The following is a 20,646-nucleotide window of genomic DNA, read 5'->3' as shown; positions in this document are numbered from 1 at the left end:
CTGTTAGTGTGGCTGATGTTATTAGCCCCTGTGATGGTATCCACTGAATAGATATGTGGGCACAGTTGGCAACGGGCTTTGTTGCAAGGATAGGTTCCTGGGTTAGTGGTTCTGTTGTGTGGTATGTAGTTGCTGGTGACTATTTGCTTCAGGTTGGGGGGCTGTCTGTAGGCAAGGACTGGCCTGTCTCCCAAGATTTGTGAGAGTGATGGGTCGTCCTTCAGGATAGGTTGTAGATCCTTGATAATGAGTTGGAGAGGTTTTAGTTGGGGGCTGAAGGTGACGGCTAGTGGCGTTCTGTTATTTTCTTTGTTACGCCTGTCCTGTAGTAGGTGACTTCTGGGTACTCTTCTGGCTCCGTCAATCTGTTTCTTCACTTCAGCAGGTGGGTATTGTAGTTGTAAGAATGCTTGATAGAGATCTTGTAGGTTTTTGTCTCTGTCTGAGGGGTTGGAGCAAATTCGGTTGTATTGTAGAGCTTGGCTATAGGCAATGGACCGTGTGGTGTGGTCTGGGTGAAAGCTGGAGGCATGTAGGTAGGAATAACGGTCAGTAGGTTTCCGGTATAGGGTGGTGTTTATGTGACGATCGCTTATTAGCACCGTAGTGTCCAGGAAGTGGATCTCTTGTGTGGACTGGTCCAGGCTGCGGTTGATGGTGGGATGGAAATTGTTGAAATCATGGTTGAATTCCTCAAGGGCTTTTTTTCCATGGGTCCAGATGATGAAGATGTCATCAATATAGCGCAAGTAGAGTAGGGGCGTTAGGGGACGAGAGCTGAGGAAGCGTTGCTCTAAGACAGCCATAAACATGTTGGCATACTGTGGGGCCATGCGGGTACCCATAGCATTGCCACTGATTTGAAGGTATACATTCTCCCCAAATGTGAAATAGTTATGGGTGAGGACAAAGTCACAAAGTTCAGCCACCAGGTTTGCCGTGACATTATCGGGGATAGCGTTCCTGACGGTTGGTGTAGAGGGCTTCTACATCCATAGTGGCCAGGATGGGATTTTCAGGAAGATCACCGATGGATTGTAGTTTCCTTAGGAAGTCAGTGGTGTCTCGAAGATAGCTGGGAGTGCTGGTAGTGTAGGGCCTGAGGAGGGAGTCTACATAGCCAGACAATCCTGCTGTCAGTGTGCTAACGCCTGAGATGATGGGGTGCCCAGGATTTCCAGGTTTATGGATCTTGGGTAGTAGATAGAATATCCCAGGTCAGGGTTCCAGGGGTGTGTCTTTGCGGATTTGATCTTGTGTTTTTTCAGGGAGTTTCATGAGCAAATTCTGTAGTTTCTTTTGGTAACCCTCAGTGGGATCAATGCGTAATGGATTGCAGAAAGTGGTGTTGGAGAGCTGCTGAGCAGCCTCTTGTTCATATTCTGAGCTATTCATGATGACAACAGCACCTCCTTTTTCAGCTTTTTTGATTATGATGTCAGAGTTGTTTCTGAGGCTGAGGATGGCATTGTGTTCTGCACAGCTGAGGTTGTGGGGCAACAGTTTTCTCTAGCCAGGAACTTTAAAGTGCCTTCATGTTAAAATCTTTTTTGCTGGACCAGATATCCAATGATTCCAAAAGATAAGTGACCAGATACTCAAGTGATCTAGAAAGAGAAGATACTTATGATGGATGACTTGATGGATAATCTTATTTTGAAACATATATTCTTGAAATCTGCTTTTGTCATATAGACCTGTGTTAAAAAGTTTGTGGGAAGGTGACACTCCAGTGCCTCTCTTTAATGAGCACTGGTCAAATCATGTGAACCATCTGAAATCACCTCTACTTGGAGATGATCTCTTTGAGATACACTTCACATGGTTGTGGTTTTGTTTGTTTCTACCCACATAGCTCCATACACATCACTTCCAGCTGAACCCCTCATGCACCATTACATGCTTCAACTGTGAGAATCCTAAACAAGATTTTTTTTTTATGCTTTTTATATGGAGTTCATAAAACATACAGAGATATGGCAAAATTTGGATGAGCCTTAAGTGAAGTCTTTTCTAATGATCAATACACTGTTACATATCACAGTTTGAGTCAGCACAAATGTACATTCTGTATTTTTGATTGTATCACAGGTAATTACTCCATAGACATAATATTCCAAATTTACATCTGGTGCATAACTATACTGAGTTCAATGGAGGTATGCTAGGAGTGGATTTTAACAACTGGATTATAACAACAGGTGTCTACTGATTGTACAGCATTGTGGAAAGAAGCATCTCCACAGAATAACTTTTTTTTTAAATAGAAAATGGGAGAGACCTCTATTAGCAATGTTTGACTTTAATTGCTTAATTGCATTTTTGTTTTTGTCTTCTTATTTCCATTATGTTCTGATTTCAGTGCAGACAATGGATTTGCATTGCAGTTATTTCAATTTGTTGGATTTTTTTAGTAATTTCATACTTGTGTTCTGCAGAATTCAATTTCAAAATATGTTGTTGTTTTTTCATTTCCAGGTTGCAGCTTCAAATCCATGGACAATTAGAAATCACCAAATTCCTATAATCTGTTGGCCAACATTAAATTAATTAATGGTCTCTGTCCATCAGCCAGTGAATGGGTATCTATATCACAAAAACATCACCACAAGTGGCACACATATGGGAAGAGAGGACATGCACCTAATCGGATTAACTACCTCTAACCTCCTAGAGATGTTTCAGAGTAACAGCCGTGTTAGTCTGTATTCGCAAAAAGAAAAGGAGTACTTGTGGCACCTTAGAGACTAACCAATTTATTTGAGCATGAGCTTTCGTGAGCTACAGCTCACTTCATCGGATGCATCCGATGAAGTGAGCTGTAGCTCACGAAAGCTCATGCTCAAATAAATTGGTTAGTCTCTAAGGTGCCACAAGTTCTCCTAGAGATGACACTGCTATGTCTGAGTTAAGGCAGTTTGGAAGGGAAATGGTCAGCTGTCTCCTCCTTCTTATAAACCAGACGTGATCTTACAGAACATAGGTCTCCCTTGGTCAGCCACTTTCCTATGTGTCCAGTCCTCTCCTGCCAATCAAGGGTGTCAGAACCTTTGCGGGGGGGGGGGGGGGGGGGGGGGCAAGGCCAAAGTGCCCCCTCCCTCTCCATGGCTGGTTGCTCTGGCGGTGAGCCAGATGCCCTCTCCTCTGGTGCCCTAGCAGTTTCTGGAGGGATAAAGGTATAATTTCAGCACTTTCCCAGCAGAATCTATTAATCTGCCAGGGGGAAAAAAATCTGTGGGGGACATGAATTCTGTGCTTATGTTTCTTTTGTTAAAAAGTGGGGGGTGGCATGTCCTTCCTACTTTTAAAAGAGGCAGGTGTGGCTACCTAGCTCCCGCAGTTCCGGCACCAGTGCTGCCAATTATATTCAAGAAATGAATTCCCAGAAAGGAGGGGGCTCCAGATTTGTCACTGGGATGTCTTGTTGTGACACTGAGTCCATTGCAACTACATGTGTAACAGGTCAGGATTGTTGATGACACCTGAAAACAGTTGGTGTGAAGAAGATCCATTTCTGCTAGACTTGTCCACTTGAGCCTACAGCAAAGAAACAGTCTTCTTCAGTAGCTCTATCCTGTCCCCACTCATAAAGGAGTTTCCTATGTGTTCTAAAGTGTCCAAACCCAATTAATGAGACTGCAGATGTGGTTTGCAAACCAAACTACCCATCGTAATCTTTGTGCTGTCATCCGAAGAATGAGCAATTATATTGCTGTCCCCTGGGATGAATACTGTTGACAGCTGACCCAGCTTCATTTTTATTTTTGTGGCTGCATTTTAAAACTTGCATTCAATTCATTATGATACTTCAGAATTATTCCAGTTTAGAATGCATTATAAAATAACAATTACAGTAAAATAGGATATAGAGTTACTGTGTAACTCAGTGTTTTCCTGTTACTAATGTGAATGAAATTCTACAAAATTCACCATAAGAGATGTGCTTTGCAGAAGGATCAAATTATTACATGTGGACAGGATCTATTGTCTATCTCCTAAAAATGCCAAGAGTTAATGCCAATGAGCAAATTATTCTGAACTTAAAATTAGTAAACATAGAAGAAAAAGATTATACAAAATATCTCAATTAGAAAAACTACAGTTATCACCCAGAGCCCATATTTACCCAATTGCTTATCAGTTCATATTAAAGATTAAACAATAAATGGAATCTATTCACTGCAGAAAGTTTTATTGTTTTTGTTTTGTTTTTAAACCTGCTTCAACAGACTGCAAGTGGTCCTCTGAAGTACACAATTCTTTTAGCAGGTATTGGTGCTACTGGGAAAACATTAGGTGGGTTCTGATAAGTTAATGAGGTGGGTAACTCATTACATCTCCTGGATGTGAGGGAGGAAGTTACTTTCTAGAGAGGCTCTAGGATGTGGACTGAACACAGCCCTAAGGGAGGAACTGTAAGATCAGCCAAGTCTGTGGAGAAGATCTGAGCTGCTCTTTGTTAATTAATCAAAACGCAGGAAGGATTTGGATTTATTAACAAAGAAGACATAAGTAAAGAACAGAACTTGTGTGTGTTGTTTTAGTAGGGCAGTGGGAAAGGTGTCTGTGTGGACCTGTATTAACTTTCAGTTTCCTGGAATGATTCTTAGGGTCATAGGAAAAATGCATTCATGCTACGGGCCAGAAAAGGGGGTAGCTCCCATCCTTTGTATTCCCAGCAAAAATTAATTAGAGACAGCCATAAAATATTTGTGCCTTCTCATTTAAGGCCCATACCTGTTACCAGTATTATTAAATACTAGGGTCTCTGTCAGAAATATGCCTTTATGGCTCCACAAAAAAAATCACTGTGACTAATTTAACATACAGTTATTATTACATTAATTTTAAAGATGTGCATCACTTTACCATCTGGGCACCATTAATACAATTAAGAAGATTCAAAACTGGGGAAATATTGTAACAATACTCTGTCTTTTCCTTCAAACCGCATCGACTAATATTGCTTTCTTAAAGACATCTTGGAGGGTTCACAAAGCATAGGCAGAGAGAAACAGATGATAAAGGTCCATATGCAATCATTTCTGTGTAAAGCTTCTAACATAGATCCCATGTTGTGGAGTAGTATTCTCCTCTTACCACATTGTAGCCATGAGTCTGAAGGTGATTGAACATCATTGAGTTGATTGTACCCCAGGTAGTGAAAATACTGGGCGTAAACCAGTATTTCCCAGAGTGTGGGGCATACCCTATTGGGGAGGCATATAGGACTAGCTAGAAATTTGTCCACACATACCCACAAATTGTTCTCCAGAGTCTCCACTTTCATTTACCAAAAAATAAAAATAAAAAGTCACGTTGTAGCCTCATAGACATTAAGGCCTGAAGGGGCCATCATGATCATCTAGTCTGGAGATCATCCAGAATTGGACACTGTATTCCACATAAGGTCTCACGAGTGCCTTGTATAATGTTACTAACTTTTCCCTATCTCTACTGGAAATACCTCACCTGAGGCATCATAGGATTGAATTAGCCTTGAGCATGGCCACATCACATTGGCGGCTCATAGGTATTCTGTGATCAAGCAACACACACAGGTCTTTCTCCTCCTCTGTAGCTTCCTACTAAGTCCCCAGCTTATAGAAAAAATTCTTGTTGTTGGTCCCTAAGTGTATAGCCTTGCATGCTGCACTATTACATTTCATCCCATTTCTATTACTCCAGTTTTCAAGGCATCCAGATCTTCTTGTAGGATATTCTGGTCCTCCTCCATTTGGCAGAACCTCCCAACTTTGTGTCATCCACAAATTTTATTAGCACACTCCCACATCTTGTGCCAAGGTCATTAATGAAAATGTTAAGTAAGATTGGTCCAGCCTGACAGTTCATTTTTCAGTATGACCTGTTTTAGTCTCCCCTTTAACCAGTTCCTTATTCATCTTTCAATTCTCATATTAATCTTCATTTTCTCAAATTTAACTAAAATTTACCATGTGGAAATGTATCAAATGCCTTACTGAAATCCAGGCAGGTTAGATCTATTGCATTTCCTTTTCTAGAAAATCAAAGAACGAGATCAGATTGGTTTGGCACAATCTACCTTTTGTAAAACCGTGTTCTATTTTATCCCAATTACCATTTACCTCTATGTCCTTAACTTCTTTCTCTTTCAATATTTGTTCCAAAACCTTGCATATAACTGAGGTCAAACTAACAGGCCTGTGGCTTCCCAGATCACTTTTTCCTCCCTTTCTTAAAAATACGTATTATATTAGCAATTCCCCAGTCATAGGGCACAACCCCTAAACTTATGGATTAATTAAAAATCTTTGCTAGTGGGTTTGCAATTTCATGTGCCACTTCTTTTAATATTCCTGGATGGAGATTATCCAGGTTCCCTGATTTGGTCCCATTAAAGCTATTTGAGTTTGACTTCCACCTCAGATGGCTGTAAGAAAAACTTGCAAAACATGAAGCAAGTATGACCACTGTGCTGATATTTGCCTGAGTTTGCAGAGCGTTTAAAACAATAGCCCTGAGGTACAACATGTCCCATTTATTTCAATGGGTGTTAACTCAGATGTCTTAAAGTCTCAGTATTGTTAACTACTTCATGAAAACACTAGATCAAAGCATGAGAGAAAAGTGGGGAATTCTCATATTATGAAGCTCTACAAAAGTTTATCAGAGTGGAGGGGTGTGTAATTGATTAACTGTAGGTAGGGTGTGGTGTGGCGATGACAAAGAGATATACAGTAAAAGCTGTGTTATCTGGCACTTTACCAACTGGAAAATTCTATTAACCGCCATTTCTGATATCTCCCAATACAAATCTTCAATCTAGTAACTGGGACTACTATACTGCCCAGGAGGTTACGCAATTGCACTTTCTGCACTCTACTTTTATGCAGAAGAGGCAGAAGACAAGTAAGCAAGCTGACATCAGGGATTTATTCAAAAAAGCAGCTTCCAGGGTGTGTCATAGGGTCATTACAGATTCAGCCCAATCTCCTTCACCTTCTACATCTACAATGATAATTGATATTGATAATGATGATCCTGAGGAACTGCAAGATCCAGAAGTGCATTCTGAATAATCAAAGAGAGATTTAATTATGTTCAGTATAGTTTTAGTGTTAAGTGTAGTTTTAGTGATCTGGGCGTACTCCATGCACTGCCCATAGTTATATGTAGTGTCATAAGATAACCTGCTGTATAGAAATCTTTACCTGTATACACCTAACTGCTTCAAGAAACCAACCACTCTGCAGTGCAATACTGGATTGGTGAGTACTTGTATACTATTTTATACTTTATTCATTTTATTGGATTTGAATTCTTTGAAAATTGGTATTCCATTGGTAAGTGTAACTCTTAATTAACCAAAAACAACGAGGAATCCTTGTGGCACCTTAGAGACTAACAAATTTATTTGGGCATAAGCTTTCGTGGGCAAAAACCCGCTACATCAGATGCATGGAGTGAAAAAAAATAGGCAGGTATAAATATACAGCACATGTAACGATGGGAGTTGCCTTACCAAGTGGGGGGTCAGTGTTAACAAGGCCAATTCAATTAGGGTGGATGTGGCCCATTCCCAACAGTTGACAAGAAGGGGTGAATATCAACAGAGGGAAAAAATTGTTAGCCTTTAAGGTGCCTCAAGGACTCCTCATTGTTTTTGCTGATACACACTAACACGGCTACCACTCTGAAACCTGAGGGAAAATTATTTTTTGTTGTGCTAACGAGGCCAATTCAATCATGGTGATTGTGTCCCATTCCCAACAGTTGACAAGACGGTATAAGTATCAATTAATTAACTGGAATATTTGATTAATTGTCACCCCTCGATCCCCCAAAATGCCGGATAACAGAACTTTTACTTTACATTAAGTTGTGATGGTCTTTAACATATAGTGGAGTTACAGAAATGGAGAGGATCCTGGTGCAAAGGGTTTCATTTTCCTGAAGCAGCACTCAACTTTCAAAAATTTGGGAAGCGCTTATTGAAATGAATACAGATACTCACAGCTGGAGGAAATGCAAGTTCCTTGAATGTACTTTACAAACATCCAGAGTCAAGTCCTGTATGATATACATGCAAATTCCTCACTGTGCAGGCCCTACTTCTTTCTTATGGTTCCTACTGGTATTTCTCTCACAAGGTAGCAAGAGGAGCCTGCATGTATACAACAAGCTCCACTGACTCCAACCTGTACCTCGGTGCAATATCTGCTTCACAAGATTTGCTTATTGGGGCTGATCTCTTTCCACTAGGTGGAGTAAGAGAGTTTAGCTTCCTTAAAGTCACAATGCCCTTCCTAAGGGAAAAAAGACTTGTCACAGTATGTGCATAACTTCCATTAGCATTAATGTGAGTAATCCAGGCACACCAAAAGGACAATATACCCCTATACCCATATTAGCAAGCATCATCACTGCTCCATACAGATTGAGGCAATGCACCATAATGGCTTTGAAGGAGATGTTAAGATGAATCACGTCAAATATTTTGTATTATTAATGCTTTCACTTTTTAAATCACTGGCCAGTGATACAAGGACATACTGAGGTGCCCTTTGCCACACATTGAAGCATCCTTGAAACCCCCATTTCATGGACTGACATGTACTATAGATGCCTGGAAGCAAAACAGAGTACAGAACAACTATCAGCGGTCAGACTGTTTCCTTTTATATTAGACTTATGCATAAAAGGGAATTGCATACAAAATAGTGACTGTGATTTAATATAACAATGTTTCTGCCTGACAAAAGCAACATGACAGAGTGAAGTAGGATAAATAGCATTCCTAACATTTTAACATTCCTAACATTAGGATTTCTGGCAATTCCTTTCAATTTTCATCCTTTATAGACAACTAAACAGTAAATATAAAGAATGGAGATAAAGAAATGTAATATGGCCACGCTACTTTTTTTTTTTTTTTTTGTAAATAACGTATCCTCATATTTCAATACTTTATATTAGAAGCTGTAACTGTGCCTATGTTTTCATCTCTACAGTGGATCTAGTCAGCCAAACTATGGAACTTGAAGGAAAACTGAAGTCTTCTCTGTGCTCATAATATTGTACCCAGGTAGTAACCTATCCCATTCTCAAAGCACTTCATTTTCTTTCCAGGGGCACCAGCCAGCAAGAAGCCAAGTAATTCTCCTAACCCATTTCCATTTGGATAAAATAGAAGAGTATTTTATACAGAGTAAGAATATTATACAGAAAGTGACAAAAATCATAAACATTACTGAAAGCATTGGTAGATGGTCACTACAATTTGTTTCTGGGTAAGCCAACTGAAAAACAGCAACCAGTTTTCATGAAAAATATAATTGGAAAAAAAATCTGTTTTTTGACTAGCTCTCATTCTGAATTACCAGAGTTGACAGAAATAGCCCTCTCTCACAGGGCACGGCTATCTATTTTTCTAGCAAGGACTATCTCAGAGAGTCTTTCAGTATAATAGGATGTCCATCTACCCCAAAGCCCAATTTGACTTTCGATGACCGGGAATCAAGGATTCGAGGATTGTTTCATCTTTAGGTTGACACACATTTAAATTCTGGACAACACATTTTAAACACCCAAGAGCTCCTTTAAAATGCTGTATAGATGTCCTCTAATAGCCCTAAATCAGCATGTTTCAGACATGCTTGGAATTACTTGAGTATGTCCTCTCATGCACTGCTAGAAGCTTACATATGAGCAGCAAGTTTAATTTAGCTATCAATTAGATAAGACATGTCAGGCAGCATTAAAAAAGTGGAAGAGGTGGAGCTCCTTGAGACAAACATATATAAAGATAGGGTCAGATTGTGATACACCTACACGCATTGAAAAGTACCTCTTACTTCATATGTGGTCCCATAGATTTCATTGTGGTTACTTATAGAATAAGATACTAATCAGGGTGAGTAAAGGTGTCACAATACAACCATAATCATTAGAAGTGTCTAGTATCAGGAAGCCCTTTGATGAATTAAGTCCATGCATTGCATACCAGAGATGAGGCAAGGTCCTTTAGGATGTGAGTAACCATTATTTCTTTATAATTAATGGTGTTCTAATAATCTGGTCAGAATTTTTAATAAAATGATATAATTAAAATTTAAACAATTTAAGACAGCAAAATACCTTGCTAGGAACTAAGGGTAAGCAGCTCAATGCCAATAACCAGTCATAAACGGAGATAAAAAAAAATTGAGGACCTTGGGAATATATTGGTAATTCTTATATTTTTATATATATATATATATATTATGCAGGAACTAATTACCTTAGAAAATAAAAATGAAACAGTGATTTTTAGGGCTAGCTTCAGTATTCACTACTACTCAACCATAAGGCTATCAGTCAGTGCAGAATAATACTGTCTTGTATTACTATGCTCTGTTAATAAGCCAATTATTTTACTCTAGATAATATAGTTGTGGCGATTAAATATTTTTTTAAATGAACAGTTAAAAATGTAAACAAAAATTAAACATTCTTATTATTCATCCTCTAGTGTGTGTGTGTTTAACATTTCTTTCCCCCTCCGCCCTTTTATTTTTTTAAAAAGAAGCCTCACACTGGTATAACACATCAATGTAAGCAATTTCTTTAAAATTATGAGCTAAAGAGTGATAAGGTTATTAGGGCAGGGTACTGCAGGAGATGTAGGAAAAATTACATATCTGGGCAGCATTTTCCTCTTTCACTGTGTCTTCCCAGCTCTGCTAGGTAACACCGAGTGGTGGATGTGAACATAGCACATCCTTGTGCCTCTCCCTACACCTTTTGCAAATGCTTAGCATTTCCAGTGGCACTAGCTCTATAAAGCCATTGTGCTTCTCTGCCAAAGGGACATAAAGAGAAGCAGGGTTAGTTGAAGCAAACCCAAGGCCTCTGCAAAGCCATTTGTCTGTATTGCCAGTTGCAAAGCTCAAGACTTGGTATTCAATCTTCTCATTCAACCTGCGATGCATTACTATTTGACAGCAGATAATCTAGTCCAATGGAGAATAGCATTAATGAGCACTGTGCTCAGAAGGAATGAAAACAAATTTTGAAATGCTGAATATCCCACACAATAGAAATTCTATTTTCCAAACAGCTTTAATGAGCACCCATTTTCCATTTCATTCTTCTTGGAAATCAGGCACATTAGAGCTGTCTAATTAAAAAAAAAATAAACAAATTGTCTTTTTTAAAGAAAGCAAAAACAATTGCTAAATGATTTCTGTTTTTCAAAATCTTTTTCCAGCCAAAACTGAAAATTTCCAATTCTTGTGCCGCCACACTCTTTCCCTTTCTGTCCAACCCCCACAAGATACAATAGAATGATAGATGTCTGGGTTCCCCTCCCACACTTTTCTTTCTTTCTTTTTCCTTTTTTTTACCTCTCACCTTTTCCAAATCTTCAACTTTGCAAACATTACAGAGTGGCAAAAGAAAAGAGAAAAGGAGCTGGGACATCATTGAGCGAATCTGTATATGTATAAGGATCTCTAACAGAATGGAGCATTTACTCCCACTCATTTGGGGTTGGCCAATCCAGTAGGCCTATGGTTAGTATTCTTCCCCACTGAAGATCTGGGTTCTGTAGCGTGCGTATGAAATATTAGTAGGCTAGTTACTCCACTTTCTCTCTGCTTTAAAATGTGTTCCAGAATCTCAACTAGCATTGAGATAGTTTTAAGCAAATGAAAATAGGGATTTACCATGTTAATATTAACATATTCTTAGCTCTATTTATGTTAGTAGGGTTCACTAGTCTTCAGATAGCCGAAGTCAGAAGAATAAAGTGTTCCCAAAATAGCAGCAGAGTTGAATTTATTTCAGTGAAATTGCTGCCAAGTATCATAACAGAAATTGCACGATGTATTGTACTTCATGTCTTGTGCTGTGGGACTGATTATTTAACATATTCTCTTATAGTGTTGTGGAGATAACTTATCAATTTCCCCACAGTAGTCTCTTGGAAGGCTCCCTCTATAGTACTTGACTTAACAGCATTTTAATTCAAAGTGGTAGGACAAGGTGTCAGGTGTTAGTCAGACATTATGGGTAAAATAGTGCCAGAAGTTACATGGATGCAAAAGGAAGGGAGAGGGTACATGGTTCCCCTCATGCCTTTATTCCCTCAAACGCACAGGAGTTCAGCTCAGTAGGAGTACTTGCATTCAGAGTAGTGTGCCAGAGGGCTAACACTGCTACTGGTGGTAGCTTCTACGAAGGGGATGGAGAGGAGCATAGTTCTAGGCCCTCTGGCCATGGGCCTTTCCACAGAGTTGGCCATCTGGAGAAACTATAATGTACATGCTGCTCATGATTATGGGGGCTGCAACAGCTTCACCTCCAGGATGTTCCAGAGGGTGTTGTGCTTCAGTAAGGTTCAATGGTTCCTAGAGCTCCTGCTGGAGCATTCTACCAGGGCAGAACAAAGATTATTATGTGGGTATTTGCAACCAACTAGACATACCCATTCTGACTCATGACATATAGGAGGATTACTATTTAATATGGCTTTTGTTAACTTGTTTGCTCTCAATTTGAGACATTGGATGCAGCCTTTTTAGTTTGCCAAAGTGGGAACAAGGTTACCCATTACTAAATAAAATAAATAATAATAAAGTAAAATAATAATAATACCATTAGCATGTATTTTTATCCCAATCACAATTCTAAATGCCTGCCAAATCTCTTGTAATTTCAAGATTTCTCTCTCTTTATGTTGCAGGGCATGTCATTTTAAGAGTAGTAGGACATAATAGAATGAGACTTCCTGCTACTCTGCTGAATAAATAGGATTCTAACTTTACTTACTTGAGTAAGTATCTGGCTTTGGAGAAAGTGATGTGTTTACTGTTCCCCTATCTGTCATAGCAAACATGCAACTTCTGTCTGCAGCTCTACTAATGAATTACTAATTTTAATAATATATTGCAATGTGTTTTTAATGCAGCCTCACATATTAATAACATACACTAACAGTAAATCATAAGAGTATCATTATGCATTTAATAAATTTGAAGAAATTAACCAGAAAAGTAAATGTCTGCTTCACTGCAACTTGCAGGTAGGATATGGTAAATTGGAAGGTCAGGCAAAGCAGATGTGCTTTAACCTTCTGGTCCTTAATAAATGTCTCTGGCCTGGGGTCACATCTGCATGGTGAGTTCTAGTGTCCATCTCTAGTCTTCCTTCATGCTGCAGCAAAGTTGCTTATGCTGTCGTAACCTGTCATGCTTGCCCTTGCTATTATACAATGGAGTGCAGTTAATTCTAAGGCTGGTCAAGCTTACAATTGACTAGACACATCACAATGAAGAAGCGGGACAAAGAAATAAACAAAGACAAAGAAACCCCGTCATTTGAGCACACCAGATCCTATCAGGATGCACCTCTGTGACGTGTTCAGAAGGGACATAGCCAACCACCATTGTTTAGACTTGAAATTAGATGAATTTCTAACCATCAGAGGAGTGAAGTTTTGGAATAGCCTTCCAAGGGAAGCAGTGGGGGCAAAAGATCTATCTGGCTTTAAGATTAAACTCTATAAGTTTATGGAGGAGATGGTATGATGGGATAACATGATTTTGGTAATTAAATATTCATGGTAAATAGGCCTAATGGCCTCTGATGAGATGTTAGATGAGGTGAGATCTGAATTACCCAGGAAAGAATTTTCTGTAGTATCTGGCTGGTGAATCTTGCCCATACGCTCAGGGTTTAGCTGATCGCCATATTTGGGGTCGGGAAGGAATTTTCCTTCAGGGCAGATTGGAAGAGGCCCTGGAGGTTTTTCGCCATCCTCTGTAGCATGGGGCATGAGTCACTTGCTGGAGGATTCTCTGCTCCTTGAAGTCTTTAAACTACGATTTGAGGACTTCAATAGCTCAGACATAGGTGAGAGGTTTTTTGCAGGAGTGGATGGGTGAAATTCTGTGGCCTGCATTGTGCAGGAGGTCAGACTAGATGATCATAATGGTCCCTTCTGACCTTAGTATCTATGAATCTATGATCTCTTTAAATCAATCAAGACCATTCCTGAGGAGCTAAATAGAGGTATTTATTTCCATTTCAGGGAATTTATGGTCCATCGTTATGTCCACTTGTAACCTAATGAGAGCCCTAGAGAGTTATTTCAGCATCACATTGTAGTCTAAATACATTCAATTCATCCAATTAATTTGACTCCATTGGGCTTCTTTGGGCTTGTGATTATCAACAACTGTAAGTTACTCGGTTATAGGTCAAGAGGAAACCCTGTAACTTTTCAGACCTTTTACAAATTCTGTCTGCAAAATTTTGGAAAAAACCTCAGGGTCTAATTTTTAAAGCACAGGTCTTTGCTGAATGCATTCTTAATTGGAACAGATTTGTGCTGACTTTGCTAGCTCATTCATCACATTAGATATGTCTCTCTACACAAATAAACTTATCCCATGTTCTTTATGTATAGGAACCAATTTTCATAGTAGTTATATGTTCTAGAGCTGCTAAAAAAATCAATATTTTTTTACAGGCGATTTTATTTAAAGACTTGTGTTTTTGTCGCCCCCCCTGCCCCCCCCCCCAAAAAATCCCACAAACATTCTGCTGTTTAACCCAAAATGATATTGGTAAATATCATTGGTAATAGTTTTGGTAAACCTATTGGAAAAAAAACACAACATTACTGAAACCAAACCAACCCCCAACAATTTATATCAATATTGTTTGGCTTTCAGGTTCCAGGTTTTTGTATAAAAATAAAAGTTTCAAGCAGTAACAACATTTTCTACAAAAAGCCATTTAAAAAAAATTGTGAGGAAGAGATTCCAACCAGCTCTGATGTTTCCTTTTATACATTCACTGTTTCAGCATTTGACATACTCTGCCTTTCAGGAATTTCAGCCCCCATCACTGAAATGAGCAGTTTGTTCACAGAAGTATTAGCTCTATCCCTTGTGGAAGGTGTGCTATTCTAGTGCACTATATTCTGTTTAGTTTCTTTTAGCATGCTCATCACTGACTATATAAGCACCAGTAGTAACTCTCAATTGCATATTTTTTTTCAGAATTAGAAAGCATTGATGTTTGCACTTCATTTTTACAACCTAGTGGATTTAATTTTACAATATCAAGAAGACTGGAAATGTACAGACAGCAGAAATACATATTTTGTCCTTTTTTGTTGCCTGCATAATGCCTACCAATGTAAAAAAGAAAATGAAATGGAAGAAACATGCATTCTATTCTAGTATATTCTATTTCCCTCCATTTTCCAGAACTCCTAATTTGCTATGGTACTAAATACATTGTCATGGAATTTTCTCTATGTTTAAGCATATCCTTGACCGTGATAAAATTGCTTTGGTGGCACAAAGCAGCCTTGATGCTAGCAAAAGTGGCAGCTGGGGGATTCATATGGTATAGGGGAATCCCCAAGTGCCCTTCACTATGCCACTTCCCAGATTTGGGAGGTGTGCCACAACGGGGTGCAGGATCTGGCCAAAGCACAATACATTCCAGCAAACTCCAGCTGCCACAGCAGCTCCAGCAGCTTTGCTGCCGATAGCCCTAATTTAGAACAGGCTAGGTGCTGTGCTAATCCTTGACAGGAGCCACATTAGCTCTTGGAAATCAGATAAACCCAAACATGGCATACATCTATATTCTCTCCCTCACTCTCCACTCATTTGAAAAGAGCTGGACCCAAGGTTCAAGGTTGTAAGCCAGTGATATTCAGACTGAGGCTTGCAAACCACAAGTAGCTCTTTAAAGTGTCTCCTGCAGATCTTTGCAGCTCATGATGTTAAAACACTGTCTGATTTAATTATTAGCCAATCTAAGTTATTAACCAATGAGAATGTTTTCACTATGTTATTAGTCAATTGTAGTTGATAAAATAATAATACATTTTGCTGTGAGAATAATATAATATTATAATATATATATAAACTAAATGTTTTCCCCATACTGATTAAATATGAATATATAGTACTATAGTAAATGAAACAATGAATTCACACTACTGGGGCTCTTTAGAAGGGCCGGATTAATGCAGAAGCTTTAGGATCTGCAGCCGAGGGCCTCAGGCTAAGGGCCCCCCCCCCCCCAAATAAATCCATAATTATATACAATTCAGTGGTCACCATTAATCCATCGATCGTGATTGACTGGTTGATCCTGGAGCCTCTGCCAGTCGATCATGATTGCTGGGCCACTAAAAGTCCAACAGCGCAGCAGGGCTCAGGCAGGCTGCCTGCATGCCGTGGCCCCATGCCGCTCCCAGAAGCGGCCGGCTGCTGGCATGCCTCTGCGGCCCCTGGCGGTGGAGCGGCGACGACTCCGCACACTACCCCTGTCCCCAATGGGAGCTGCAGGGGCACCACTTTCTGGCATGGGCATTGCACAGAGACACGCTATCCCCCTGCCCCCAGGGGCACGCAGAGATGTGCCAGCAGCTGGCTGCTTCCAGGAGCAGCGTGGGGCTATGACAGACAGGCAAGCAGCCTGCCTGAGCCCTGCTGTGCCACTGGCCAGGAGCTACCTGTGGTAAGCGCCTCCCGGCCAGAGCCTACACCTTGCACCCCCCCTCCTGAACCCCAACCTCCTGCCCCAGGTCAGAATCCCCCTCCTGCACCCAAACTCTTCCAGACCCCACATCTCTTCCTGCACCCTAACCCGCTGCCCCAAGTCAGAATCCTCTCCTGCACCAAACTTCTTCCCAGAAAGAAACTAATATAACAGCTGTTCTAAGGTAAGAAGTAGGCTATTTTGAATTAACTTAACTATATTCTACACGTTTAAGACTGAAATGTAACCACAGAACAACTTTATGTTAATTAAAAGGCAAGTTTAGTATAGCATTAATAGCCTCGATGTCATAATTGTGATCATTTTGTTTTAAATTAGGACATAGACTTGTCTACAGGGGCCCCACAAAATCTAATAGCTCCGGGCCCACAGAAGAGTTAACCTGGCCCTGCTGTTTTGGGTAATGCTGTTCACTAGTTTGGCTGCTGAACCACTGAGGTCTGGGTATCACTGCTCTAAGCTATAACATGAAGCAAGAGAATAGACTTAAATGTATAGTAATAGTATTTTTTTTTCTTTTGTAAGATATTTACTCCTTTTAATAGAATAGGTATGACTTCAGGGCTAGAGCTGGGTGAAATTTTCTGGACAAAACATTTATTTGCTACAAAAATGCAATTTCAGGTCTACCAAAACAGTTAGGGAACACGACATAAATTTGCTGAATAGTTTCAGTGGGGAAAATAACTGGGTGAGGTTCAGTTAGGTGTCATTTACAAAACGACTGAGGCTGTAGTAGTGGTGTTGTTGTCTTCCTTACTCTGCTTATATCCTACAGGGCTGTGGGTGCTGCACTCAGCAGAATGGAAGTAGACCCAGGTATAAGTCTCCGCCCACACATGATTTGGTGCAGAGATTTGAACTGGGATCTCCCATATTGTAGGTAAGTGCTTTAATCCCTCTGCTATTAGGTATTTTGGAGTCGGAGTCTCTCTTGTTGAAGTTGTTCCATGTTATATAAATAATTAAGTATACACTGGAGAAAGAAGTAGAATCTAGGGTTCCACACTGCCAAGTGAGTGCCCTAACCAGCACCATTTAGGGTACATCTACATGCAGTGTGGGTGTAATTTTTTGTTTCGGCTGATGTACCCATGCTAGCTTTGATCAATCTAGTGTGCTAAAAATAGCAGTGTATCCACAGTTCCACTTGAGTGCAAGTCCACAGGGAGTGGGCCAGATTGTACTTGGTAAGCTATCCTGTGTAGCTGTGGCTATGCTGCTATTTTTATCACGCTAGCTCAGTCAAAGCTAGCACGGATACTTCTACCCGAGCCTAAAATTACACCCCAGGCTGCAGTGTAGATGTATCCATATTCACTCTCTATCTGCACTAATAAATATTCAAGCATTTTATACAAAGTAGAACAGGCTTGACAGGGGATCTTGGATGGAAACTAGTATACTCATCCGAAAGGCACGCAAGTCGAGCATGTTGCCCAACGCTTCCAAGGAACTTGTCAGATCAACCAGGATATTTTTTACTCCACAAATACAGTGAGATTTTCCACCAAAATATTTGCAGGATCTCACAACTCTTGAATTTGGATATCTTATAAAGTATGTGGAGACGGAAGAGGTTTTACAGTGAAGTCTGTGACAATTTAAAAATCCTCTCTCATAACAAATTTTGATATGGAGAATTAATAAGGGAGGTAACAAAGCACCCAGTGAAAGCCTGGTAGTTTGGCATAGAGAGTCAGCCATCCTCCTTTGGGTTAAAGTAAAAAAATATTGTGCCTGCCACTTGAAAACCATGTATATATGTTTCCTGATAAATGCCAACTCTGTGCTACTGTCCCTTCCTATATTAAGCCAGTGTCTAATTGAATCAGAGTGGACTGGTCTTCTTCCCTCTCATCACTCATCTGACCCTTTAACCAAATGAAATGTACATTTTGGTACTTCAGATTAACTAAAATATTCCAACCACAGCAGTGTTTGATAAGGGAAACAATGAAAGGATGGCATTCTGTCCTGCACTGTTAGGAAAATGTCTCCTGGATGGTGGAAAAAATATAGAGATTTCTTTGGCACTGTCTAAAGAATAGGTCCAGCACATGCTCTTCTGATGCCAGGAGTTCATTACTTCTTCCTCCTTTGGGGCTTCATTCCCCATTACAGCTCTCATGTGACAATACAAATTAGGGAAACACAAGGTGCAGTGGAATATTTCAGTCCTTGCTGTTTGTGGTAACCATGTGTCTACAGCAAGTGGAAGAGTGTCAGTTTGAAAATGCTTTGTGAAGCACAGAAGGCATCCTGCAGCTAAATCATTTGGCTGAATTGAATAGAGTAAATCATATTTACTCTAATGTGCTTTGTTTTTCCAAACACAGGATCCCATTAACATTTGGGGGAGTTTTATTTTTTCATCCAAGATTTTGTTAAACACACGTGGCTATGTTTGGTGATGATTCACTCATGTCTCTTTTAGTTGTCTGTTCAGCCTATGCTGTAAGAGACTCCGGCTCTTCTCGGAAACTCAGAAAAAAGTCACTTTGTGATTAAATGTTTTTTAATAAATCTGGAATTTTTGGACTATTCAAGACTGGTATGTGTGCATAAGAAAAAGGAGCATTGTTACAAGGATTGATAGCAGTATGTAGCTTGTATTTTCATTCCATGTAAACACAGAAATATTTATTTACTGGTTTTATATAAGGGGTGGCCCAGAGAGGTAGACGTAGATCACTGCCTCCTAAAGAGCAGCTTGCAGACACCATCTGATTCACTGTATCTCTGTGATATGGCCCTTAAGGACAAAATCCATGTCTGCTGTTTCTCAAATGGCTGTGTGAATTATTTTTTTTGTTTTTATGCAGGTCCTACTACAGGTGACTTCTTGCTTTGCAGGGTTTATATCACCCAATACATGGAGTTGTCCCCTGCCCCAAAGCTCTCTCTCACTCCCCCGCACCTCACTCAAAACAACAAACCAAAATTCCTTACAGCAGAAGTGTCATTTTAAAGCTCCAAGATGGTGTCCGGTAAACCTAGCCAATGAGTAGTATCTTATTCACCTATTCAGGAAGATAAACTATTGACCTATACATACAGTTCAAGTGCGTATGAAAGTTTGGTGTGGCCCAGAGACACTTCACTGATTAAACCTATTGTTGCAAAATTTGGATAGACCTATTCAAATCAAAACCAATATTAAAGATAGATTTGGAGGGCAAGATGGGACAGTATTGCCAACCGCAAGCGCTCAGAAATCATTAGTCAGCCCTCCCGCACAATCATGGGATTTTATAAAATAATAAATGCAGCGTTCTTTTTATTTACCTCCTGGTTTCTGAGCTTCTGGTAGTCACATTGTCATGCTTTTCTCTGCAACTATGAAGGCCAGAAACATTTTTGAATGAAATCTGAGATTCATGACTCCATGAGTTGACGCTTTTATACATTTTAGGACTTAAGACTTGTGATAAAACAATTTTGAGGGGAAAGCTTCTGACACAAAGCAGACCAGGTATGTACTGCAATGACTATAATTGCAGTACATACCTGGTCTGCTTTGTGTCAGAAGCTTTCCCCTCAAAATTGTTTTATCACAAGTCTTAAGTACCAACTCATTGTACCAACTCAACAAGCAACAACATAACACCAATAACAAGTTAGCATAGATCAGAAAATAAGAGCATATATGGGATATTTCAGTCAGCATTTAAGAAGTTACCCTGGACAATATGTATGTATTTATGTACCTACATGTGTGTTTGTGTAGATGTGTATTAGTGTCATGGCTCCCAGTAGATAGGCAGGTTTCAAATAAATTTGTTACTCTCTAAGGTGCCACAAGTACGCCTGTTATTTTCCTCAGTATATAGAGCCTCAAGTGTGCATGGCATTCAGCAGGTTAATAGAATCACAGGACTATTACTGGTTAGCCAGATAAAGCTGATATGTAGTACCACTAACTGATGTTACATATTTGATGGAGAAAAAAAAACCAAACCTGTCTCCAGTCCCTTGCCAAGCACTGCCTGTTCATTTGTCACTAATCACTTCATTCTCCTTGCTGAATCTCTCGTGGGTATTCTGGGCTGCGTAAAAAGAACATGTTATACTCATTTCTGAATCATGTTTACC

Source organism: Chelonia mydas, chromosome 2 (assembly GCF_015237465.2).
Source record: "Chelonia mydas isolate rCheMyd1 chromosome 2, rCheMyd1.pri.v2, whole genome shotgun sequence".
Lineage (NCBI taxonomy): Eukaryota > Metazoa > Chordata > Testudines > Cheloniidae > Chelonia > Chelonia mydas.
Note: the sequence above shows the minus strand (reverse complement) of the source record.